This window comes from Bison bison, unplaced genomic scaffold (genome assembly GCF_000754665.1).
Source record: "Bison bison bison isolate TAMUID 2011002044 unplaced genomic scaffold, Bison_UMD1.0 scf7180017864163, whole genome shotgun sequence".
Classification (NCBI taxonomy): domain Eukaryota; kingdom Metazoa; phylum Chordata; class Mammalia; order Artiodactyla; family Bovidae; genus Bison; species Bison bison.
Window position 1 is genome coordinate 8,492,170 of NW_011494735.1, and position 10,725 is coordinate 8,502,894.

A 10,725-nucleotide genomic window follows, 5' to 3' on the forward strand; every position below is an offset into this window, starting at 1 on the left:
TGACAAACTCCTTTTCCTATTTGGAACCAGTCCGTTGTTCCATGTCCAGTTCTAACTGTTGCTTCCTGACCTGCATACAAATTTCTCAAGAGGCAGATCAGGTGGTCTGGTATTCCCATCTCTTTCAGAATTTTCCACAGTTTATTGTGATCCACACAGTCAAAGGCTTTGGCATAGTCAATAAAGCAGAAATAGATGTTTTTCTGGAACTCTCTTGCTTTTTCTACGATCCAGCGGATGTTGGCAATTTGATCTCTGGTTCCTCTGCCTTTTCTAAAACCAGCTTGAGCATCAGGAAGTTCGTGGTTCACATATTGCTGAAGCCTAGCTTGGAGAATTTTGAGCATTACTTTATTAGCGTGTGATATGAGTGCAATTGTGCGGTAGTTTGAGCATTCTTTGGCATTGCCTTTAGAGAACAAATGTATGGACACCAAGGGGATGGGGATGAGATAGACTGAGAGATTGAGATGGACATATATACATTATTGGTCTCCTGCATTGCAGGCAGATTCTTTACCAACTGAGCTATCAGGGAAGCCCCATATACTATTGGTACTATGTATAAAATAGATAACTAATAAGAATCTACTGTGTAGTTCAGGGAACTCAGTGCTCTGTGGTGACCTAAATGGGAAGGAAACCCAAAAAAGAGGGGATAAATGCATATGTAGAGTTCACTTTGCTATAGATTAGAAACTAACACAACATTGTAAAGCAATTTGACTCAAATAAAAATTTTTTTAAATAAATCAATATACAAATAGAAAAATAAATAAAGTCTTAGGCCAAGTTTCACATTGGAGTAGATGTGAAGTTAGATGGAGAAAGCCCATTAGGACAAAAGAGCCAAATAAAACAACTCATCAGCTTCCTATGCGTCCATGAAAGGTCTCATCTGAAAATCAGAGCACTGAATAAAACTGCTGACTTAAACACGGAAAACACCAACACTCAAAAGTAAGAAGCAACAAAGCAGTCGCCAGAGTGAATCAACAAATGAGACGTGGCTGCAGTTAACTGCACCAGTACAAATATTAGGATTATAGCTTACATCACAGGTCCATACAGTTCAATCCGGCCATTCAGATGCTCCAGTGTACTATAATGCCCAGGGGACAGCCTAGCACTCGTAACCAGGTCTTCATTTCTTAGTTCACTGTGACATCAAGATGGCCTTGGCTGCCATACGGAACACAACAGTCCAAGTTCTTCTACACGGGTGACTACAAATGCCCACTGTTCCCTGGGGGCTCAGACAGTATAGAATCTGCCTGCAATCCAGGAGACCGGGGTTTAATCCCTGGGTCAGGAAGATCCCCTGGAGGACAAAGGCAACCCATTCCAGTATTTTTGCCTGAAGAATCCCCTGGACAGAGGAGGCTGGCAGGCTACAGTCCATGGGTTCACAAAGAGTCAGACATGACTGAGCGACTAACATTTTCACTTTTTTCTTTCACTGGGGCTTAGGAGAGGAAAGACAGGGCAGCTCACACACATCCTGCATGCAGGATGGATTCAGAACTGGGGTCCCAGACATATGAAAATGGCAGAGGCAAGGCTCACGAAGGTCACTGGGAGGATGAAGTGTGTCAGGAATGGTTGAAGGAGCTGAAAATGCTTGACTGAAGAAAAAAGACAAGATCTGGGTATGAGATGTATGTAGTGTGAGGAGAGAAACAGAAACTCTTTTTAAGTTTTTTTAAACGTTGTCCTATAAAGACAAAACTGAACGTGATCTGTGTGCATGAGAGGGCAGAGCTAAGTCTAATGAGTTAGAAAGAGGCAAGATAGGGTTCCCATGGGTCAGAAGCGTCTAGCATTGTGATTTCCCATGGTGACAATCCTGCCCCCTAGCGAACATTTGGGGAATTTATAGGGGCTTTTTCCACTTCTGATATTGTCATACCGGAGTGTTCACATGCTAATATATACACTGTTGAGCTTCCCAGGTGGCTCGGTGGTAAAGAACCTGCTTACCCATGCAGGAGTCACAGGAGATGCATGTTCAACCCTGGGTCAGGGAAGATCCCCTAGAGTAGGAAATGGCAACCTGCTCCAGTATTCTTGCCTGAAAAATTTCGTGGACAGAGGAGGCTGACAGGCTGCAGTTCAGGGGGTCACAAAGAGTCGGACAGGACTGAGCAAACACGCATGTACACTGTGATTGTAAGTTTCTTTCCTGTTACCTCTCCTATGTATTACAGTTAAGGTAACATGTTCTCTTTTTTTTTTTAAATCATTCTTCTTAGTTGTATTATCTATGGGTTTCACTTCAGAATAGAAAAGAAACTGATGCCAAATATATGTGAGGAAAACAGAGCACTGAGTTCACCCTCAGTGTAAACCACAACTCTGGCAGCAAGGCAACAAACCAAAGGATGTGGCAAAAAAAAAAATTTTTTTAAGATAGTATAGTCAAGATAGAAGACTTTATTGAGTAGTTAAAATGTCATTTTGAGACAAGAAAAAAAATCCTAAGCTGAAAGTCTTTCAGTGACTTACCCAAGCCTCCAAAGCGACATTTTTGTGGGGTTTCTTCAAGACTCCAAGATTTGAAATAGTCGCTGACATTTAAACATAGTGAGATCTGTAAACCACCTGCAGCACTGAGCTACAAGGTTGCTCGACAAGAACTCACGGTAAAGAGGGTCAAATTACCCCTAAAAGGGCGTGTGCCTCCCTCGTCACCACCCTAGCCTGGGCCCTGCTTTACAGGCTTACACCACCTGCCAGGGCCTACGGGGCTCTGAGTATGACTCCGACTCTCCCATCCCAGCTCTCAGGGAATCGGCGTGGGGCTCAACAGGAGCCGGCATTCCTCTCTAGCAGGGACACGTGTGAGTGACACCTGTCACTGACGTAGGGGCCAGTCCAGGGTCAGGGGAAGACTGAGTGAGCAATCTGCTTAGAAAAGATTTCCCCTCTTTTCAGGATTGTGGCTCTTTAGGGGACAGCATAAAAACTATTCGCTCCCTCCCCAGAAAAAATGGTGCTTATAATTTTAATGGTCATAGAACCCTTGTTTGTGACCATTCAACTCCAAATTAAGATTCTAACTCTCATCATGTGGAATCCAGCTGGCAAGTCAAAGCACACTTCCTACCCTAGTCCTAACTGGGGAGACTTTTCCAGGAGTGCCCAGAGAATTTTCTGATGAAATCCCTATAAGAGAGAATGACAGTCAGTGTGTTACACCTGTGGACAGTCAGGCAGCAACTCAACTCTGGTTAAATATGGACAGGGAAGCCTGTTGTGCTGTAGCCCATGGGGTCGCAAAGAGCGGGACACAGCTGAGCAACTGAACTGAATTGAACCAATCTTTGAATAGGCAACTAAGTAACATCTGAAATCTGCTATTCTTGGAAACTGCCTACTTCCCAGAGGCCCCTAAACTGACCACAACCAATAAATAAAATCAATCATCAGACCAGATGCCCTCCCTCTCCAGTGACTCCTTAGGCCTATAATTAAATAATGAGGACAGAGATATGAACTATGTTAGACAGAGGGCTTCAAGAAATGAAATGTGGCAGCATTTATTTTCTGGAGAACAAACGCCTTGAAGCTAGTGTCTGATTGTATTAATATTTCATTTTTATGTTTCTCTTGCAAATAATCTCCCAGCCCTTTCCTGCATCATAGCATTCTTTCAGCTTCAGAAGTCATACATCAAAAAAAGTGTTTTTAAATATACATTCAAAAAAAAAACCCTATTTCTCCTCAACAAGAGAAGAGGGTTAAAAATACCTAGCATCCAAAAAAAAAAAAAAGAATTACCAACAAGCCTTTAATTTAGCACATGTCCTTCCTGTGATTTTAAACTCATCAAACCACAGCCGTCTCTGGGTAAATTTAGAATCAGACATAACAAAAACAAGATATATAGAAGACTACTGAAGACAATCTTCAGAAATGATTAAAAAAATGATAATAAATGTATATAGAAACTGTGCTTAAAAACCATGCAACTTTAGATTTACCTAGGGCAATCTGTTAATGCAAATACTAGGAAGAGATATGGCATAAAAATTGAATAATGCTTTCTTAAAACAAGGTATTGTTTTCATAAAGCATCTTTCATCAAGCAATCAGACAACTTCAGAAAGCACTGGCAAAAGAATGGGAAACACTCCCCAAATCCAACAAAACTCACGTGTAGCACTGAAAATCACTGCCAAGAAATGGGACATTCGGGGACAAAATTTTGGATCAAACTACTATGTTATTATATCACTATTTAGAAATGGAAAACTCAGTTATGCCACTGAATGGCCTCCCTGTTCGTGAATTACGGTAAGGCTCTGAAAGAATAGACGACCGTTTCCTCTCAGATCCCCTCTCACTAGTATTAGGGTGCTCTCTATACTTGGCACTCGGATACACGTCCTTGAGATTCTTGAGACGCAAATTCTTCAGGCCAGAAATGCCTGTGCAAATGCATTTTCTGGCAGGGCACAGGATTACAGTGTTTAAGCTTAGCACAATAGTGATTTTTGTACAGTGATAAGAATTCCCAGAAATGGGTCTCAGGGGAGACTTCGTGTTTTTGGTGGTTCTGGCTTAAACTGCACTCTCTTCATGTTTTTCAAAAGCCAAACTCTCATTTACCTGTAAATATGCTAGAAGGTAGGGTGACTATCAGTGAAAGCATGCCCCCTGCTTCCTGGCTAAACCTACCCGGTGTACACTCTAAAAGAGCACAGTAAAAAGAGACCCTCAGGTCTGAGGAAATTAGGTGGTAGGAAACATAGGGATGCACAAAAGGATCAAGACAATTATCTCTGAGACTTCCCTGGTGGCCCAGTGGTTAAGTCTCAGAACTTCCACTGCAGGAGGCACAGGTTCCATCCCTTGGGGATTTTGTTCCCCCAAGCCCAGAAACCCTCCTCCAAGGTATGACACAGCTTTAGTCTACGTTCCAGCCAGTGGTGGCCTTCTCCAGGGTCCTGGGAACCCAGAAGGAAGTTGTGGAAGGCCCTGCAGTACCAGGGGGAATCTTTCCACCTTCAGGAGTGGGTCTTATGGGTCCTTAAGAAGGAGAAAAACTCCAGCAATAGGCAGGTTATAGATAAATGTTTTGTTTTTCATGTGAAATAGTTTCAATATATCCTCAGAGACTTTATCTCTGAACATATTTCTAAATCTGCATGCAGCTCAGTCACTCAGTTGTGTCCGACTCTTTTGCGACCCCATGGACGGCGGCCTGCCAGGCTCCTCTGTCCATGGAATTCTCCAGGAAGGCTACTGGAGAGGGTTGCCACTTCCTTCTCCAAGGGATCTTCCTGACCCAGGGACTGAACCCCTGCCTCCTGCATCTCTTGCATTGGCAGGCAGATTCTTTACCACCGAGTCACCTAGAAAGCCCATCTCTAAATCTAACATTAAACAAACTGATGCCTCAAGCCAACCTTCAGGTTGATTACTCCTTAGATTTCTTTTTCTCAAGGGAGTCACTCTCAGTAGAATTCACTGGTGCCAATAATCAGTGAGCAACTGGATCTAAATTCAGGGATGAGAATGTTACAGAAAAATTCATTCTGTGTCCTCCCTCTCCTCTCTCAGCTCTAGGCTCACTGAAGCTGTGTTTCTATAATGCAGGATGCTGCCTTTGATTTTTCTTTTGGAAACTGCAAATTAAAATTTTTGAGGACTAATGTAACTTCTTAGGAGGAACAAGAAAAAAAGACAGAATCCCAGTGGTGCCAGAGAGCCTCGGGGACACATAAACCTCCAGGTCAGTATTGCCCAGAAGCTAAAAGAAATCATAATAAGACTTAGTCTCTTTTCATCTTCAAAGTCCCTCATAAGCTCTAAATCATTCATCCTCACCATGCTACTGTCATCACGTGATTTGGCAGATGAAATAGACCTTTCATCTCTGGATCTCAAAGCACTCTATAAACGCCAATTAATCCTCACAACTGGTCCACAAGGCAGTGTAATATCAGCTAACCTCCTCAGTACAGAGAGAGGGTAAGTCATTGGGTCCAACCCACGCAGCACCCTGGCAGCAGAAGTAAGTTGAGAACCAGGTCTAGAGATTCTATTCCTGAGTTTGGACATCTGCAGCTGAAGGTCAATCGGCATCTAAAACCTCCACATGGTAGATGGTGCACAGTAGGTGCTTCAGTAATACAGTAAGTCCCCTATATGTGAACAAGTTCCATTCTGAGAGTCTGTTGATTAGTCCAATTTGTTCATAAGTCCAACAAAGTTAGCCTAGGTACCCAACTGACACAATCAGCTATCTAGTACTGTACTGTAATAGGTTTCTAATACTTTTCACACAAATAATTCATTTAAAAAAAAGGAAACATTTTTAATCTTACAATACAGTAGCCTGGAAAGTACAGAAGCACAATACAACAGCTGGCACAGAGGGGCACATTTGCACCTTTGAACATTTGCAACTTGAAGGTTTGTACGTATGGGACTTACTGTAGTTATTAAACAAATGAACAAGTCAGATGTCCCTATTTCCAATTGTCTTCCAAATGTGTCTGACTCCTGCTAACATCCCCAGCTCAGGTTCCAATTTTCTCTCCAAACTGCCTTTGATTTTTGGGTTTCCATTCTTTCCTTCTCCAATCAGAACATCCACTAGAGGAGAAAGCAAAATTCCTTCTGTCAAGGAATTTGTATCCAGGGAAAATGAGGCATACAATCACCAAGAAGACAAATAGTGTTAGCTAGTAAGTGAGTTTGGGTGACATGACAGGAGATAAAAATGAGGCATACAATCACCAAGAAGACAAATAGTGTTAGCTAGTAAGTGAGTTTGGGTGACATGACAGGAGATAAAAACCAATCCCTGAATACCAAAGGCTCATCCAGTTCCACTGCGGGTAAGGCACTGAGAATTTTGCAGTATTCTAGCAACTTAGAGAAAGAAATTCTGATTTGCTTCTATTCCCCTACAATCAACAGCAAAACTCTTAAGTCAAAAATAAATAAATAAAGCTCAATCATTTGCCTTCAGGGTTGATGAGGAAGAGGCAAGCTTACGGTTTTGTGTTGAGGAGTCCAGGAATACAGTGAGTGTCCCCTGGGGCAGGGGACAAGGCTGGTCCCCAGAGGGAGGCTGCGCCTGAGTGGTGCCCCAGAGCACCACTAAGACCCCTAAGTCCCAACACAGGCTGATCACCTCACTTATTTCATTTATCTAACCATTCATTTTATTCTTATTGAGTGTCTATTATGGGTCATGTTCCAGGCTCACCTCTGCTCTCAGTGACCCCATCAGAGGTCAGGCCAGCAAATGACCCATCCCTCTATGTTCTTTCTTAAAACATATTATGTTTTTATTATTATTATGAAATGATTTTTAGCTCAGTAACAATAAAAAGGGGAGCAAATACTGATAAATCATTATTTTTCAAAGTGAACTACTCATCCCCGATTGTGGCTTTTTCTTTCTCTTTAATAGATTTTTTTTAGAGCAGTTTTAAGGTTACAGAACAATTGATCAGAAAGTACAAAGAGTTCCCACATACTGGCTCTTCTCCTTCTCTTCCTACCTTTGTTCACTCCTGCCTGTTTCCATAAAGGAGCTAGCAAGACCACTAACTGCTTTAACCTCATGCTTTTTCCACTCATCCAACTGCACAAAAACACTTTAACAGCTAAAAGAATTCAGGTTACAGAAAATCTAGCTCTTGCTTTCCTGCCTCAGACTTTAGAGCCAGTTGCATCCAAATAAATGTGCATTCATGCTTCCTGGACCTACAGGTGGCATTACAATAGGGACACGCCTCAGCAGCCTGCATGGGGCTCTGGATTTCACCGTAAACCACTTCTCCATCCTCAGTTTGACTTGGTGAGATTGAAGTAGAGAAGAGAAGGACTCTCCCTCAGACCTGGCCCCCGTATGACTTCCCTGGTGGTCCAGTGGTTGAGAATCTGCCTTCCAATGCAGGGGACGGGTTCACTCCCAGGTCCAGGAAGACTCCACATGCTGTGGAGCACCTAAGCCTGCATGCTGCAACTACAAAGCCCATGTGCTCTAGAGCTCCTGCTGTAATGGACGATCCTGCACATTGCATTGAAGACCCAATGCAGCCAAGAGTAAATTAACTAACTAAAGGAGCTGGCCCTCCTGCCATCGTCTCAGCAATACCTAGAGGTCTGCAGCACTCAAAAGTGTCTTCACTTATCTCAAGGCATGTAAGATCATCCCAAGGCCTTTGGTTTCGGGAGACAGCTCTCTAAAGAGGAATTCTTTTTTTTTCAGAAATGTAATAATTTATTAGTTTGATAATACTTATTTTGTCAAATTGTCCCAAACATATCCTAATTATTAGTGAAAAATCAATTGTATAAAATATAACCTACCACAATATTGTCATTAGCCTCCAATTAAAATAAATAATTTTTTTAATGAATTCTTTTTTTAAATAATTTTATTTATTTATTTATTTTTTGCTGTGCTGGGTCTTTGTTGCTGCATGCAGGCTTTTTTCTAGTTGCAGCGAGCAGGGGCTACTCTCTCGTTGCCTAGTACAGGCTTCTCATTGTGGTGGCTTCTCTTGTTGCAGAGCATGGGCTCTAGGGCTTGTGGGCTTTAGTAGTTGAGGCACATGGGCTCAGCAGTTGGTGCTCCCAGGCACTAGAGCACTAGAGCACAGGTTCAGTAGCTGTGGCACACGGGCTTAGTTGCTCCATGGAATATGCGATCTTCCTGGACCAGGGATCGAACCCATGCCTCCTGCGTTGGCAGGCAGATTCCTTACCACTGAGCTACCAGGGAAGCCCAAGAGGAATTTATTCCTGTGTTCTCTATTTTCTTATTGCTTCTAGAGGTCATTACAGTTTCTTCTCTGAAGACACCCAAGTGGGTTTAAAGTCCATCAAACTCATGTACTGTAACTCTGATTTAGCCAAAGGCAGCAAAGATTTTCCTCACTGATGTACATAGGGTGTTCACCTCTTTTTATTTCCACTGAATCAGGGAAATACCAGTGAAAAGTAAGCCCATACATAGACAGTAGAAGGAAAAGGTGAATTTAAAGACTGAAGAGGGCAGAGTGGGATGAATTGGGAGATTGTGAAGTGAAAGTTGCTCAGTCATGTCCAACTCTTTGTGACCCCATGAACTGTATAGTCCATGGAATTCTCCAGGCCAGAATACTGGAGTGGGTAGCCTTTCTCTTCTCCAGGGATCTTCCCAACCCAGGGACCGAACCCAGGTCTCCCACATTATAGGCAGATTCTTTACCAGCTGAGCCACAAGGGAAGCCCATTAGGAGATTAGGGTTGACATATATACATTATTGATACTATGTATAAAATAGGTAATTAATGAGAACCTACTGTATAGCACAGGAACCCCACTAAGTGCTCTGTGGTGACCTAAATGGGAAAGAGATACAAGAAGAGAGGATATATGTATATGATAAGGGATTCACTTTGCTGTGTAGCAGAAACTAACACAACATTGTAAAGCAACTATACTTCAATAAAAATTTTTAAAATAAAATAAAAACTGAGAAGATCCTCAATTAAATACTTTTCCCTATAAGGGATGGTTCATGGAACAGATTTTCCTCAACCCACCTTTCTAAGACTACAGGGGTTGGCTCCAGGACTTTTAAGAAAATCAAAAACCACCAGGCATTCCAGTAACTCATTCACAGAGCAGCTAAAAACACTGAAGGGCCCTTCCTTAGATAACATTTAATCCAGTCTCCTGAGGAACTTGCAGATAAAGTGACTGAGGCCCCAGACAGTGAAAGGGCCAAGCCTGTGTCACATAGTTAGGATGAGCTAGAATCTGAATGTCCAGACTTTTACCAAGGTGATAAGCTACATTCATCAAGCACAGATACTGGTCCCTATATACATATTTACAATCTATCTAGAGTTTAAGGTCACCTTAATCAGCTACAGAGAGAAAATGAAAAGGGATCCTTTGGTCAGTCAGATAAGTCCATGTCCAAAGACCAAGCCGGAGAGAAGATGGCTTGGACAGGAAACTCAGTGTGGCCCTTTCTCCCAGACACTCTCATGCCCTCCAAGCAGAATTCTCAGTTGCACACATGTAGCCAGTGAGACAATGATCTGTTTTCTAGAGATCCTCAGGGCAACCAGTTAAGGTAAAAAAAAAAAAAAGTCTCAAAGGCTGAGCAACTCAAGTTTTCTTCTACTACGTTCTCCGGGCAGGAAGCCAGGCTTCCCCACCCTGTTCTATCTACTATCAGATTTAAACAACCATGAGATAGCAACAATTTGTTGGGTACAAGGGCCTGGGCTAGATGATTTTCCTACAACCTCAAAATTATCCCTATTTTTCTGATGGGAAAGCAGAGTCTCAGTGAGATTGGCCCACGGGTCTCCCTCTTAGACCTGCCCCTGCCCTCCAGGTCACACGTTAGCCAACCTGGAACGTGTGATCTCCAAGTGGGGAGAAGGAGCTGTTTGGACCTGCAGGACAGCAGGTCCAGAGGCTGAGCCAAGTGCATCTGGGGGCTTTGCTGCCCCAAGGGCGCGAGCAGAGGTGCCTGAGCTCATGGAATCAAGACCCACGTTATACAAGATCAGGATGGCCAGTCACGGCAGAAGCACGACAATTCCTGCTTGAGTTCTAAGTCCCAATATTAGGTATTTTATACAATTGTCTTCACCCCTCTCTCTGACAGCCTCAGATGGGGCACTGTCGAATCTCCTCCTCTAAAAATGTCTTCTGCCACTGCCATTCCCTGGTGAGGAACTGGCCCCTGTTGATTC